At 45.6% G+C, this 14121-nt stretch overlaps 1 protein-coding gene across 8 annotated transcripts in view; it reads right to left on the bottom strand.

Moving 5' to 3' along the window:
- Window positions 1-14121, bottom strand: part of DAB1 (DAB adaptor protein 1) — a 414543-nt gene that overhangs the window by 203653 nt on the left and 196769 nt on the right. For 4 of the 8 annotated variants that reach the window (XM_038144728.1, XM_038144725.1, XM_038144718.1 and 1 more), the window contains exon 2: window positions 8855-8926. The gene's annotated coding sequence lies outside the window, so the exon portion shown is untranslated. Of the gene's footprint in view, window positions 1-6683; window positions 7172-8854; window positions 8927-14121 lie in introns of those variants that run through there. The other 4 variants (XM_038144720.1, XM_038144722.1, XM_038144726.1 and 1 more) reach the window with 2 other exon arrangements.

Genomic DNA, 14121 nt, shown 5'->3' with positions numbered 1-14121 from the left:
GGCACCAACATGGCCCCACACACACAAACAACAGCCCAGGCACCCTCAGATGCTTTATTTAAGAACATGCATGCAGACAGTTCTCTAGAAAGCACACTCTATAAATAAAACATGTTTAATAACCCAAGAAAACCAAACAAAATAAATAAACCATGCTACTGACTGGCAACCTCCTCTGCAGAAGAATCTGTAAAACACTTTCCAGGGTTTGCAAAGTGCCTGCCTGCAAAATATTTTGCATGATACAGTGCTATTCCTTAAACAGCTGTGATGGGCCACATGGTGCAGCAGCTGACAAACTCCCTGCTGGACAGCTCTCCTGCCCTCCAACCAAACCTGCTCAAATTCAGCTGGAGGCAGTGCTCCGTTTTATAACTGCAAGGTATGATTTATTAGAAAAAAATAATGATGACTGTGTTTTCCCACTGCTGGGAGTCAGTGAGGTCAGGAATGCCAGGCCAGCCTGTGCCAGCTCACTGCCCAACCTGACAGATTCCCTACAGACCATTAAGGGAAGCAGGGAAGCCTGAAGTGCTGAGTGATGTTCTCACAGCTTTATATTTCACTTCTGGATGCTCTTCTCACCTGCAGAATGGAGCGACACAAGTCACACTGAGGTCTGAGCTTGTTCTGGGTTTATTTCCAGCTCTGGATGAAGGGCTGAGGCCACCCTGGCCTGTGCTGATGCTGGAGGTGATCAGGCAGCACTCCTGCTCCTTCCTGCTGTCAGGAAAAGGGTGGGAGATTGGGGAAGGGGGCAAATGTCTGGCCCCAGGCAGGAGTGAGATGTTTCCCTGGGATGCAGCACGAGTGCAGTCTGCTGAAAACCCCTCTGAAACTGCTCCAACAAGGCTCTGCAGCTGCCTCTGGCTTCTCCACTTCAACTGCTCTGTGTGGGTGGGAGGCTCATTCCTATAGGAAGGGCTGGCAGGATTGAAGCCAAGTTTGTAGGAGGTGATTTCCAGAGTCAATTTGTTCTTCTCTGCCCTTTTTTTTTTTCTTTGTATAAAGCTGAGCACACAGGAGAAGAATCAAATCCAATTGAGCATCACCTAATTTTGCTCAGAACAGAAGCTCCCTTTCATTTAAAAAGAAAAAAAAAATCCCTTGTAATTCCATCCATGCTGCAATCTGGTGAATTACCAGAATGGATTCTGGACAGAAAGGTCCTGCTCTGGGATGAGCCCTCATTGTTGGCTTCCTTGCTATGCACTGCACACAGCTTGCCTTGTTGCACAGCCAGAAGTGCTGCTGGATCTTTTTGTCCTGCTCTCCCCAGATCCCAGCCACTCTTCTGTTGGATCTGTAAGTGCCAACAGGTGGGAAGGGGCACGGGGAGGGAGAGGCTGCCAGGGTGCTCCAAAGGACCATCTGTGTGGGCAGGGACTGCACAATCCCAGCCAAGGACACGGGAACATCTGTCTGCCTCCAGCTCTTCACCTACTGCAAAGGTTACGCACCATTGCCGTGCCAGCTGTGCCAGGCACCAGTTTAACACAAAACACCCCAGAAGCAGCCTGGGGGGACATATTTTTGTTGTCTTGAGCCATTTTTAAAAACAGAAAATTCTGCCTAATTGAAAGCTGGCGTGCTCTCCCACTTCTCCCCGCACAGGAGGTGTTCCTGGGGTCAATCACATGTTTATTTGATGACACATTCCCACTCCACACAGGACCCCACTCCACACAGCAGTGGTTCATACTATTTGCTCTGCCTGTATAAATCTTGGGATTATAAATTTTGGGATTATACGAGCAGCCAGACTTCCCAATAATAATATTGAAGCAGGGAGCTTAATACTATTAACACACTATCAATCACACACTCACAAATCCACAGAGTAACCCAGAGACAAAAATTTCCCCCACGCTCCTCATGGATTTTGCTACGAATAAACAAAAGTTTCCCACTCTGCACTTTCCCTTTCCAAGACTGCTGCCAGCTCTGACATTTTTTATATTCCTCTGAGTAAAACTAGCGCCAAAATTTTTTGTGTCTTTACCAGCAACCAAAGCAGGGGCCTCAGAGGACTCCTGCAATCCTCAACCTTGTGAGCACAGTCAGAGATGTTTCCCAGGTGGCATTCAAAGATGGATGAAAAATGGAAAGCTGCTCACTTGTCTGGTCTAACATAACCTGGAAGGTTTGGGTCCTTTTTTATGTTTGAACATCATGCTCTTTAAACGTGTTTTGTTAATACTTTCTGGCCTTTTTAGGGGATACTTGGTGGAGGTACCACCTAAGGAATTCACAGAATTCAGAGAGTGACCAGGTTGGAAGAGACCTTTCAAGATCATCGAGTCCAACCCATGCCCTAACACCTCAACTGAACCCTGGCACCCAGTGCCACAGCCAGGCTTTGTTAAACACATCCAGGGATGGTGATTCCACCACCCCCCCAGGCAGGCCATTCCAGAACTTTATCACCCTTTCTGTAAAAAAAAATTTTCCAATTTCCAACCTATATTTGCCTTGATGCAGCTTGAGGCTGTGTCCTCTGGTTCTGTCAGTGCTGCCTGGAGAAAGAGCCCAACCCCACCTGAGCACAGGCACCTTTCAGGAAGAAATGGGACCTCCATCTCAGAGTCAGCCTTGAAATGTGCCCCCTCTCCAGGAGACATTTTTCAACTCCCAAAAGCAGCACTTACTGTCATTTTTATGAGGTTTTTTGATGCCTGTTTGTAACTCTTTGCCTTTCCAGGTTCCATCCCTATCCCTCATCCCCAACGAGCTGCTCTCCGAGAGGCAGCGCCGCGGTTGGCGCGGCCGCGCTCCCGCCCCGCCAGGCTCTGCTTTCCAGGGTTTGTTTTTTGCACCAGCCACTGGTAAATGAGGCTGGTGTGAAAGGCCACTGGCTGGATAATGAGTTCATTCTCCAGACCCACCGAGAGCAAGGTGCTTCCCTGGCCCATCTGTTCTCACGGCACGGCTCCGTTTCTAGAGAGAGCAGCAAACACCTGGCGGAGCTGCTCATGTGCAACAGAGCCCGGGCGGATGGCCCCTGCAACACACACTGCAAAGCCTCCTCAGCCAAAAAACGAGAAGAGACAGAGCTCTGGGATTACTTCACAGCCATTGCTGGAAATGCTTAAACTGGGGGGGAAAAAATTGAAAAAATCAGGAGAAAGAAAGCCTCTGGAGGGCTGAGGCAACTCTTGTAGCACACACATGGCACAGACAGTGCTGTCCCTTGGTCATCTCTATTTCCCCCAGGTTTTCTAAGAGAAATAAAAGCTCCAGGAAAGTCACAGGTCTGTAAACAGAAGCGGTCAAAAGCAAAGATCTAGAGAGACTAGAACAAGAAATGATGATTTAAAAGTTTATCCTGCCTTGACTGAAACTGGCACACCTGACCTCAAAAAGGAAAAAGGAACAAACCAGTTAAAAAGCCTAGGTACCATCTGCAAATATTTCTAGAGGCAAGGAAAACTGGTACCATCTTCAGTTTGGAGAAGGGATGAATAAAAAGTGATGGAGCATTGGTCTATTTGAATAATGAGTGATTTAATGAAGATAACGTGGGCTCTGTAATGTCCCACCTCCTCAGTACTAAAGTGTGGCAGCACATGACTGACAACACCATATTTCAAATTGCCTTTAAAAAAAATCCCCTTTGTTTTCAAACACATTGTCCCACAGAACGTGCTGCTGGTTGACATGAACAAGGGGCAGACGTGAGTGATTCATTAATGCCTTGAGGCTGCTGAAGGTCAGGAGAACATCCTCCCTCACATCCAACAGGACACGGCAACAATGAACTCTCACGGTTAGGTTGGGATATGAGCCAGCTATTAGCAGCAGAGCTTGCTCCAGGTAAAGCCTTCCACAGCTGCCTATTATCCCCATCACATTATTCCTCCTGACAGAGGCAGCACTGTCCATATAGATCACAGGTGCAATCCAGTATGGAAATCCTATTTAGATGTGCAATACATTACTGTCTTCTCCCTGGCTGTACTAATGTCTGAATTAAATTGTAATATCTCATGGCTGGAACCTTTCTTTAATTCATACTGCAGACCCCTCACACAATCTATGTGCTGAACAAAGTAGTAAATTCACCTTAACATCTTTATGCTTTCCCATAGTCTTTAAATCATTCATATCCAGATTTCCTGTGTGTTCTGGATTGGGTGGAAGTGTTTCTAGCACATAACTTTTCCATTAATGGTTTTGGGGAATGAACTCTTCAAAGAGGAAGCTCTGTCCTTTAATCACTGGGAGAAAGAGCAATGCCCACACTCCACTGCTGCAGGATGAGCTGGAGAAGCCCCTGGGCTCGGAGCCATCCTGCAGCGAGTGGCTGGGATCAGGCCCTGAATCCATCCCTGGGGAACAGCACACACTGCAAATGGGTGGCTGGTGGGGTGACATCTCCCTCCCTTCACCTGTGTGCTCCCCCTGTATGGGCAAAGAGGACAGGAAAACTCCCCTTTCTGTCACAAGGTGTGCTTCTGTAAGGGCAACCCTCCAGATGGACTTCCCTCTAACAACAGATGCAATTATTCACCAAGACTTGGTAAAACCTTGAAAGCAAGTTCAGAACAGGCTCCACTGCATCATCTGCAGGAGCTGAGGGGGTGAGCAGCAGAGCTGCATGCAGGAAACCAAACACTCGCTGCACTGTACCAAATTTGTGAGACATCTTCCAAAATCAGCTTCACTGAGACACAGCACGTAAAAACCACTACTAAGTCCAGCAAAACACATTAAAACCACATTATATGATTTGGCAGAATTTTCTAAAATTCAGAGAAATAACCTTCCTTTGCAAGGACCCTGCACACCAAGACACTGCAGTGTTTAGGGCATTGATGACACTGACTGTCCCTCTCTTTGGACAGCTGCCCTTTTCTCCATCACCTCTTTTCTAACCCAGAGCTAGAAGGAGCTATAATCACTGCTGCAGAGGCTGGAGGAGAGAGGGGGTTGTTACACTGTGAAATCCCTCAAACTGATCTTTATCAAATGTGTTTATCCAGGACAGAAAGCCCCACTGTGGGGAAAAACCTCTCTGCTTTTTGGGAGTCTGCATGGACAGCTCTGGAGCCACCTGCCACCACAGACTAGGAATTGCCACACCAATAGCTGTCAAAAGCTGGGTCTGAGGCAAACTTCTCCTTTAGAGACTCCAACTCCTTGGATACCTGGGAGAAGGGACTGTACCAGCAGCTGACTGGAAATTTTCCAAAATTCTCATGGTTTCTTTCAGCCAAATATTGTTTCCAATCTTGTAGGGCCAAGGAACATTTTGTTGAAAGCACAAAAACTTGCTTTTGAAATAGGAGAATATTGTAGGCAAATACCAGTGCAACAGCACAGTGCCACTCTGTGTATTGCTTCCTTGGGTACTCCAAATTCCTGGCCTGAGTCCAGCCTCTCAAACACAATGGGTTCTCCCCAGTGCCATGTGTTACCACAGGTCTCTCCCTAATTCTGAACCTGCTCTGAGAGGGTTTGTCCTCCTGCAGTGCTCTCCAGCTGCTGCCTCCAGCCTCTGACCTTTTGAAAGCTACCTGGGAAATCCCACATTTGGTAAGAGACTTTTTAAAGCAAACAGTTTACATATGATTAATTCTTCGTGTAGACCTAAAAAAAACCTCCTTCCTGATTAGCAAAGGTCACTGAATCTCAAAAGTTAATGGCAGACACTTCAAATACATTACAGCCCTCCTCTAAACTAAGTAAAACAGAACTGGGTTTGTCTGGAGAAAATAGATGTGGCAGAAGAAAAGGCAAGAAGCTGGGTAGGTGCAAACTGGGAAACTGGTAGAGGAGCAGCTGTGGGTTAATCTCAAGAGCTGGAGAGGAATAGGGCAGGAGCTCTTGCCAGAATAACCTCAGATTCAGAAAAATAAATATATGTCCTAACAGTGAGCACTGCTGGAGCTCCTGCTGGAGTCACTGGGTAGTGGGATAGTCCCTGAGTGTTTTAAGGCTGCACTTTCCGTATGAAAGACCCTATGAAAATGTGAAGAGGGAATCTTCAATCATCTTCCTGCACATTCCCATAACACCTTTCTCTATAAGGCAGCCATTACTTTCTTACCCTGACTGATCCATAAAAAATTCATAACTGTTATCCATGCTCAATAATTACAGTGTTAATATTTGGGAAATTTAGAAGTACCTTTCTCCAGCAGAGTTCAGCCTGTGCCACTGAGTAATGCACAGTTTAAGTGTTTATGACTAAAACTGTTCTCTCCTCTTTCTTTTCCCCATTCACACCTCCAAAATGTTTTCAGAATGTTAGTGAAAAGAGGAATTTGAAGAGGGAATCTCATTACTTCAAGGCAGAATTAAAAAATTATGAAATGCATAAAGCCCAATTTATCAATCAAAGCAAAGTCTGCAGTACAGACACACTGAAAGCCCTTCACACTCTAATCACTAATAGGTAACACTATCAAATTCAGCCCTACACTCTATTAGAATTGCAGTAGAAAAGCACTTAGTGTAATGCCCAAAGACAGCTCACCAAATACTGCTCTCTTGGCTCAAAGACAAGGCTGAAGATGTTAATAATTTGAAAGCTTCCTTAACCAGTGTGCTTTATCAATATGCCCAGAAAATGAAATAAAATACCTACACACAATTTCTGTAGATTAAAAAAAAAAAAAAAATCAATCTAACTTGCATTCAGCCCAAGAACTGTGAGCTTTTTTCCCAGATTTGTGAATTACCCGTGGATGCCTCGCTGTCCCAGCTGCAGTGCCCATCATCTCCCCGCTGCAAACTGCAGGAATCATTTCCATTCCTTCTTTCTGACCACATTAATTTTACGCTTGCTTGTAGGAGGTTTTTTTTCTTATGTCCTCATTTCCTAATTCCTCATTTTCCCATCAGTCTCTGAAGCACCACAAGCATACAGTTTTGGCAGAGCAGTGATGAACTTCATCCAATCTTCTCTCTCAGTGGTGCCTTCTTTCCTTGACCTCCTCCAAGGGAGGAGGCAAAGACACCAAACCTCTGTGACCAGGTCCAGTGTTCATGTCCTCTCTTTTCATGTTACTTTCAACCTCAAATTTCAGATTTCCTAAGGTTTTCTTGCTCTCCAGAGTAAATATCACCAACAGAGCATCACTGTAAAGCACCCAAAGCCAGAGCAGAACCACCCAGCTGCAGGCAGCAGCACAGTTGTGACAGAGGGATGTAGCAAACACCGAGTTTACACACAGACAGAGACTCTGTGAGCTGGTGACAGGCAGTACAAAGACTTATTTGATGCAAAAACAGAATGACTGCATTGCTTATGTCAAAAAAAGATCAGTGGAAGCACAACAACAGAGCATTCTGCATGCTACACACACCGCATAAAGCACAAAAAATACTCTTTATGTTTCCTGCGCTTTTCTAGCCTGGTTTCTCAGGAAAAAAACAAGAGCTGTGCAATTGTTCTGTCACTCATTGCTTCCCCAAATAACTTTTGAACCTGTTGGCTGATCTCAGGTTTGACAGATAGGCTGAGGTCTCAAAGGGATCACATTCCAATCAGATGCGTGAAAATAATAGAGACTCAAACCGGTGCCTTTGCCGAGCTGCCCCCCGCGCCTGCCTCTGCTCTGAACCTCAGGGGTACCAATTAGCCCACGAGCCAGAGCAGCTCTGTGGAGCAGGGAACAGCTGGGGGAATGCTGGAATGCTCGCTTGCATCTTCAGACAGCGCTCCCAGCAAAAACATCGGTGCGCGCACTCCGGCCGCAGGACGCGCCAGGAGGAGGGATCAGCGCTCCAGCCACGGGACACAGCGAGGTGAGAGCTCAGATCCATCCTCCTCCAAGCACAGAAATGCAGAGCAGAATCCCAGAATGCCAGTGCTCCCAGCCCGAGCTGGCCGTGGTGTGTTTGGTGCTTACTGTGTCCTCAAACTCCAAGTCACCGATGGTGCCAACGCTCCAAGAACTGCCCTGTCCTCAACAAGGCTCACCAATAATTGGCAATTTCTTCCTCACCCTCCCCTGCCTGCCCCTCAGCAGCAATTCAACCTCTGAGCTCCTAAAGCACACGTGCATTTTCTTTCTGGCATCACCAAAAAAAATAAGAGAAGTGTTGCCTGGCGAAGAGTAAGATTCTTGTTCAATTTTAAGGGGATGCGTATGACAGGGAGGTTACAGGACTCTCTTTCTACTAGCCAATGCTGCTAATTAAAACTGTTTAGGAAGATCTGCAGCCAGCATATAAATCACCCCTCTATATGCTATAAATAAGAGGCAGATACGGAATTGAATAGCTCCCATTTGTCAACGGAATGAAGAGATTTGATTGTGTCTTTTTGAATAATAAATCCAGACATACCTAGCAGGGCACGGAGAGTTGCTCCAAGTGTCTCTTTTATCAAACAACAATGATTATATTATAGGGTTTGCATTATGGGCCATCATCCATTTCTCTTGTTTTCTCATTTATTGCTGACATCCTCCCTCCCAGATGAAACATTTTGCTCTGCACAGAATGTGTTCATGCAAAGATCTCAGGAGCCAGGCAGGAGCAAACACTACTGAGTGTCCTGATGCAGTGTGCACCTACCAGAATGTATCACAGAGCAGAAGGGAGTTTTGTAGGGAAACTGAGCTGTGGAAGCCTAAATACACAGGTTTTTCACCCCATCCTTTTTTTCTACAACACTTCTAAAGGACACTCAAAAGGCACTGGGTATCAGACGAGAATCAAATCATTCTTACTGGCAATGAATGTCCATTTATGCAAAACAATGCAGAGAACCAAAGATAAAGTCCTGAAGATCATCTTATAACATTACTGAACAATGGAAACTCCAAAGGCATCCACACACAAGAAGCAGATTCTTAAAAATAAAAATAAATAAATAAATAAATAAATAAAATAATAACAATACCTCTGTCCTGTGTGGAAATCTCTTTCCAACCATGAACACTACATTCCATTCACAGCCACCATGTCTTTCTCACTGGAAAAGAAAACAAACAAATGGGCACCAATTAGAAAAGGGCATTTATTAATGCTGAGTTCATAGTAGCTTCAAATTTTGCACATGCACTCATAAAACAGAAGATTTAGGATTCCCTGTCACACGGGAGGCTGCAGAAGGTTAATTGAGTTCACTGTAGAAGTATCATTACCTCTATAACACACCTAAGGAAAAAAGCACAGCAGTCAGGTTACGAAGATAGATTTATTTTAAGCCTTTAAAACTATTTGTCAAATTTTTGCCCTCTAACAGGGTGAGGATTCCTCTCGCTTTGTCCCTAAATTCCAGTGCAGCTGAACAGCAACTTCCACAGCGTTTTGGCTGTGGATTTCACACCCTCCCCCAAAGATGCCCTTGTCCCAACCACTGACAGACTGAGACAGAGAAGTCATGACCTCTGGCATCTATTCCCATTTTCCCAAAGGAAAAGCATTCTCTGGGGTGGACCACAGGATTTCCTCTCCCCTGCTGAAGGAGCAAGCTGCTGGCTGGAAGACAGTGAAACCAGCTCAAGGGGCTGCAGAGAAATTCCTGTGTGCTGTGCCTTTATCTTTGCTTCTGCTGGGGCTTAAAGTGGGGAGAAACGATGGGAAAATCTTCCCATCTGGGATCCCTCATCCCCCCTTCCAAAAAGGGCAGCATCTGCCTGTGGTCCCCCTCAATATCACTGGGATAAGCAGCCTGCTCCTCATCTGCTCAGGCTGGTAAAGCTCTGACCTAGGTGTGCTTATTTTACCAACAGTAACTGTCAGTCGGGATGAGTTTATTATTTTGGGGTTATGCTTGCCAATAAAAAGGAAAAGACAGCACGGGCTGAAAGAATTTGATGGCTACACAATTATTGTGAGATCCCAGCCTGCCTCCCTCGGTGCTCACCTGGCTGTCTGCCCTCCCCTCGCTCCCTGGAGATTCTGAGCCTAAATAATGTCCTAGGCACCACAAGCCAGGCCATGGCTCCCATGTCACCAACCCTACAAGGACTTTGCAGTGTCTGTTTTGTGCCTGATGATGACACAAAAGCCCCTGCAGAGCAATTCACAACGCCGGCACACACAGAGCACGAAACAGGCAGATGGGACTCGGAGCACAAAGAGGATAAAACATCATTTTAACAAAATCCATTTGTTCAGATGACCCCAACTTGAAATTAAGGTGTTAAAATCCAAGACAAAGCAGATTTCTGATTGGCAGCCAGTGATGTCAGCCCTGTGCCAATTATAGAGGGAATTCATGCGGCTGCCTTTAAAAAGAAATAATTCCCTCTCTGATACAGTAATAAGACATTGTAGACAGCCCATTTGCCGGGGATTACGCGGCACTTCTCAGGTAGTTAAAGTCACTGAGCCTTTTGACCTTGTGCCTCCTAACACTACTGGAGGCACAATCACCCAGGGACACGCTGCTCATCATGTGTGTCTTATTGCTTAAACAAAACCCAGCCACCCAGCAACCTGAGCCCGCCACCCCGGCCTCTTTGGCTGTGAATTATTACGCTGAAACAACACGAACATAATAAACAGCACTATTTATTAGCTTATTCTATGATTTCAGAGATGACTACACAGGCTGAGAAAGTAGAGGAGAAAGTGCCAGGCTGGAGTGAAAGCATTTCTCAGGTCACTGCCTTAAACACAGATTTTTCGTGCTCCCACGATGCGTGCGCAAGGCGAGTAAATCTTTGCACGCTGCAGTCTTGAAGTGGCTGGAATTAATCGTCCCTCCAGATGGGATCCGAGCTCACTCACTGCCACAACGTTCAGCACGTAATGAACACCAGGCGAGGTGAAAATTGATATCAAGAGCACTTCTAAGAGCTAAAAAGTTAACACCTAAATTGGAAATCAATATACGCTGTAAGTATTGATCAGCAGAACAGAAACCCTCAGGTTTTTGCCTCTGCTGAGTGGATGCTGGTGGAGGTTGAGCTGAAGTTCCACTGAAACGCTCCAACAGTTATTTATTAAAAAAACCACAAAGCAACCCAACCTTATGGAGTGATTATCTAACTTTATAGATTGTCTAACCCTTCCACAAGTGCATCCATGCAGAACAACCAGGAATGTGCCAAGCCAGGTGTCAGCAGTGACTTTGTTACTGTCCCTTGGCTTTTGAAGCCATGCTTTTGTCCTCAAGAGAAACAGAAGAAGCCAGAGCTGAGGAGCAGCACGTTTGAGGAGGATGGATGGCCTTTGTGTGTGGGGTTTCACCCCCGGATTGGGATGACCCCAAAAGATGGAAAAGTCCCTCCTCCAACCCGTGCCTTCGAAGAAAGACTCAGTAGTCTTCTGTTGTCTGTTCTCAAGGTAGTTTATTGTTGGTTATCTAAAAGATTCTTCTCCCTGAACTGCTGTGGCCCGTTCAGCAGCTCAGACAAAGGCACACTGCCCTCCCAGGGGGCTGGTGCTATCTTTTATATCATATATTACGTACTACATGTTTATACTTTTTCCCCAATACCTACTATCTATATTGAATGGTGACTTTCTACTCTAAACCAATCTGTGAGTGCCAACATCACCAAAGACATGGAGGTTAGGAAGGAGAAAGAAAGAGGACAGGGCACACCCAAGTCCCTCCATCTTAGATCTCCTGACCCCCATGGACAAAACTTGGACCCCTGTGTACAAGGCTTAAAACCCCCCTGTACAGCACTCAAAAATCCTTCCTTTCACTTCGTGACTACTTCTACTACAATATCTAAACTTTTGTGACTTCTTGTTCTTCCTGCAAAGTTGGTAAACTGTTCCATGGGTCAGATTCAAAGCCACAGGGGTCTCTGGCTGCATGCCAGGGTCTCAGATGCTTTTGACCTGGGTCTGGAACGTCCGAGAATGTCTGTGGGACATTCTGAGTTCCGACATTTGTGGACCTGTGCCTGGTGATGGGGCAGAGATTTTGAGCTTGCTGAGCTCAGGGGAGCTCAGGTCTCACCTCTGCAGTGCAGTTCACAGCTCTCCTTACTGTGCTTGCACAAAGGCACCTCTGCTGCCTTGGGAAGGGGATCTCTGCACAGTGCCCTGCTCTGGTGGGGACACAGCTCCTTGGGTCAGCAGTAGGTGAAGAGCAGCTGCAGAATGTGTCATCCCATGCTGGGTATCTGCTCAAAGCAAGCTTTTCAGACACACTGATGAATGAAAGAGCTGTGAAAAACAAATGTCTCATTGTTCGAGTCCTGCAGCCTGCAAGGAAGCAGGAATTTCTGTGCTCTACATCAAAGAAACACTTGACCCTGTGTGATCAATTCCTCCTCCTAATTATTACGAGCTGAAAGACCTGAACTTCTGCGAAGTCTCCCAGGTGAAAAGGGGAAAGAACATCTCAGAAAAGGTTAGAAAATCCGTACATTTCTATAAATATTTGTTGGTCTGCATTCCTTTAACTTTGCATGATTAAATACAGCCTGCTTCTGTTCTTCCACTTTATCCTCCGGGGAAATTTATCATCAAAATTATTGTACAGCATTCATTACTCTAGCCTCATTTAAAACCTTGCCCTACTTATTATTTAGGCTGCAAAAAAAATGTTGCTTTGTATAGTATTTCCTATAATAGTCTCAATCATTACATTTAAAAGATTGCTGTAAGGCAGCTTAGCCTGCATTAGAGGAAAATAAAGTGGGATGCCATAGTTAAGTGTTACAGTTCTAATTCAGCTTTTGTTTCCCAAATCATAACAATGCAATGTTTCAGTTCCTTAAAAGGCTCTCGCTGCTCATTAGCAGCATCCAGGACTTCAGCCCCTGGAATTCAAAGGGACATCCAATGGTTCTTCTCCCTTAAAAATGGTGGGGAAAGGCAGGCAGGAGCCTCCATCAATTAAGAGGTGGGGCTGTCTTTTAAATCAGTGGTGCAGGGAACACAGTCAGCTGTGACAGAGCAGCAGGGAATGCAAATAAATTATGTTTGTTTAACCCTTACTCAAAATCTCTGTTTAGGACAGAGAGAGCTGTTGAAAAGAAACAAATGCAGAGTTTAAACGGAAGGGAAAAAATTAACTTAAATCCCTGTAATGCCACATGAAGCCTCTTAATTTGGGCTCATTCAATAATGACACTGCTCTGACAATGAGTACCATCGCTGGCCTTTTAGATAACACTGAATTCGTGTTTGTCTAGCCCTTCTGTGCTCCTGAAAAAGCACAGCTGGCCCTGCACTGCAGACCCTGCTGGGGTGGTGAGCAGGGAAAAAGCACCTCCTCCCCATTAGCAGCCCCACCAAGATCTCCTCTGACGTGGGCTGCAAAACCAAAGACTTTGGCTTCTGGTTTGACCACATCAGACTCAAACTGAAACCACAGGGTGGGCAAAAGCCACTCACTGACACAGCACAGTTTTTGGAGTTTATTTACTGCCATGTATTTACTGTTTAGCTTGTTCTGTCCTCCCTCACTGCCTTCTCTGGACCTGACTGACCTCAGAGGCTTTTTGCTACCCCAGATCTGGCTATCCTTCCCTCTCTTCTCCATCCCAAGCCAAAGACCTATGGGACTTAGGAACCCCTGGTTTAACCCTCTGTGATGGTGAAAATTCCCCAGTTATTCCTAATCTTCACTGACTCTACTTTTCCCTTTCACCCACCCACCTTGTCTTTCTGACTGTTTTCTACAAGGGGCCTTTCAGCATCGTAAATAAATGAGATAAGCCAGTTCCTCTCCCTTCCTTTGGTACTGACAAGTTCAAAGACTTCGAAGAGATTAAGAGAGAAAGACTGTAAGTGACCTGCTGGGTCATCAAGCCTAGGCTTTCCCTATCACTTCCAGCCATATCCTACACTACCTTTCTACTGGATAAGCCTGATCTTATCAGCGTCTCCCAAATGTTTTCTTTTTTTTTTTTTTTTCTTATCATTTGAACCAGTTTACGAGGTACAAATGAAAGGCTTAGTGGTCTGTAACTCCCGGATCATTTTCTTCCTGGTGTCACTAGAAGGCACCTTGTCCTTTCTATGCATCGAGCACACACATTCCTCATCACCCACGGGAAGGGAAAAAGAGGTGAGTTTTGGTGGAAGGAAGGGAAGGGAACAGGATGGTGGAGTTAATGTTCAAACAAGATGTACTGCCAACTCTGGTACATGCAAACTGGTGGGAAAATGAAACTTCCTATTTTATCATAGAATCACACAATGGTTTAGGTTGGAAGAACCTCAAAAATTCAATTCCAGCCTCCCCTGCCA

Source organism: Motacilla alba, chromosome 8, assembly GCF_015832195.1.
Source record: "Motacilla alba alba isolate MOTALB_02 chromosome 8, Motacilla_alba_V1.0_pri, whole genome shotgun sequence".
Taxonomy (NCBI): Eukaryota; Metazoa; Chordata; class Aves; order Passeriformes; family Motacillidae; genus Motacilla; species Motacilla alba.
The sequence above is the reverse complement of the archived record's forward strand: the minus strand, read 5'-3'. Positions and strand labels throughout refer to the sequence as shown.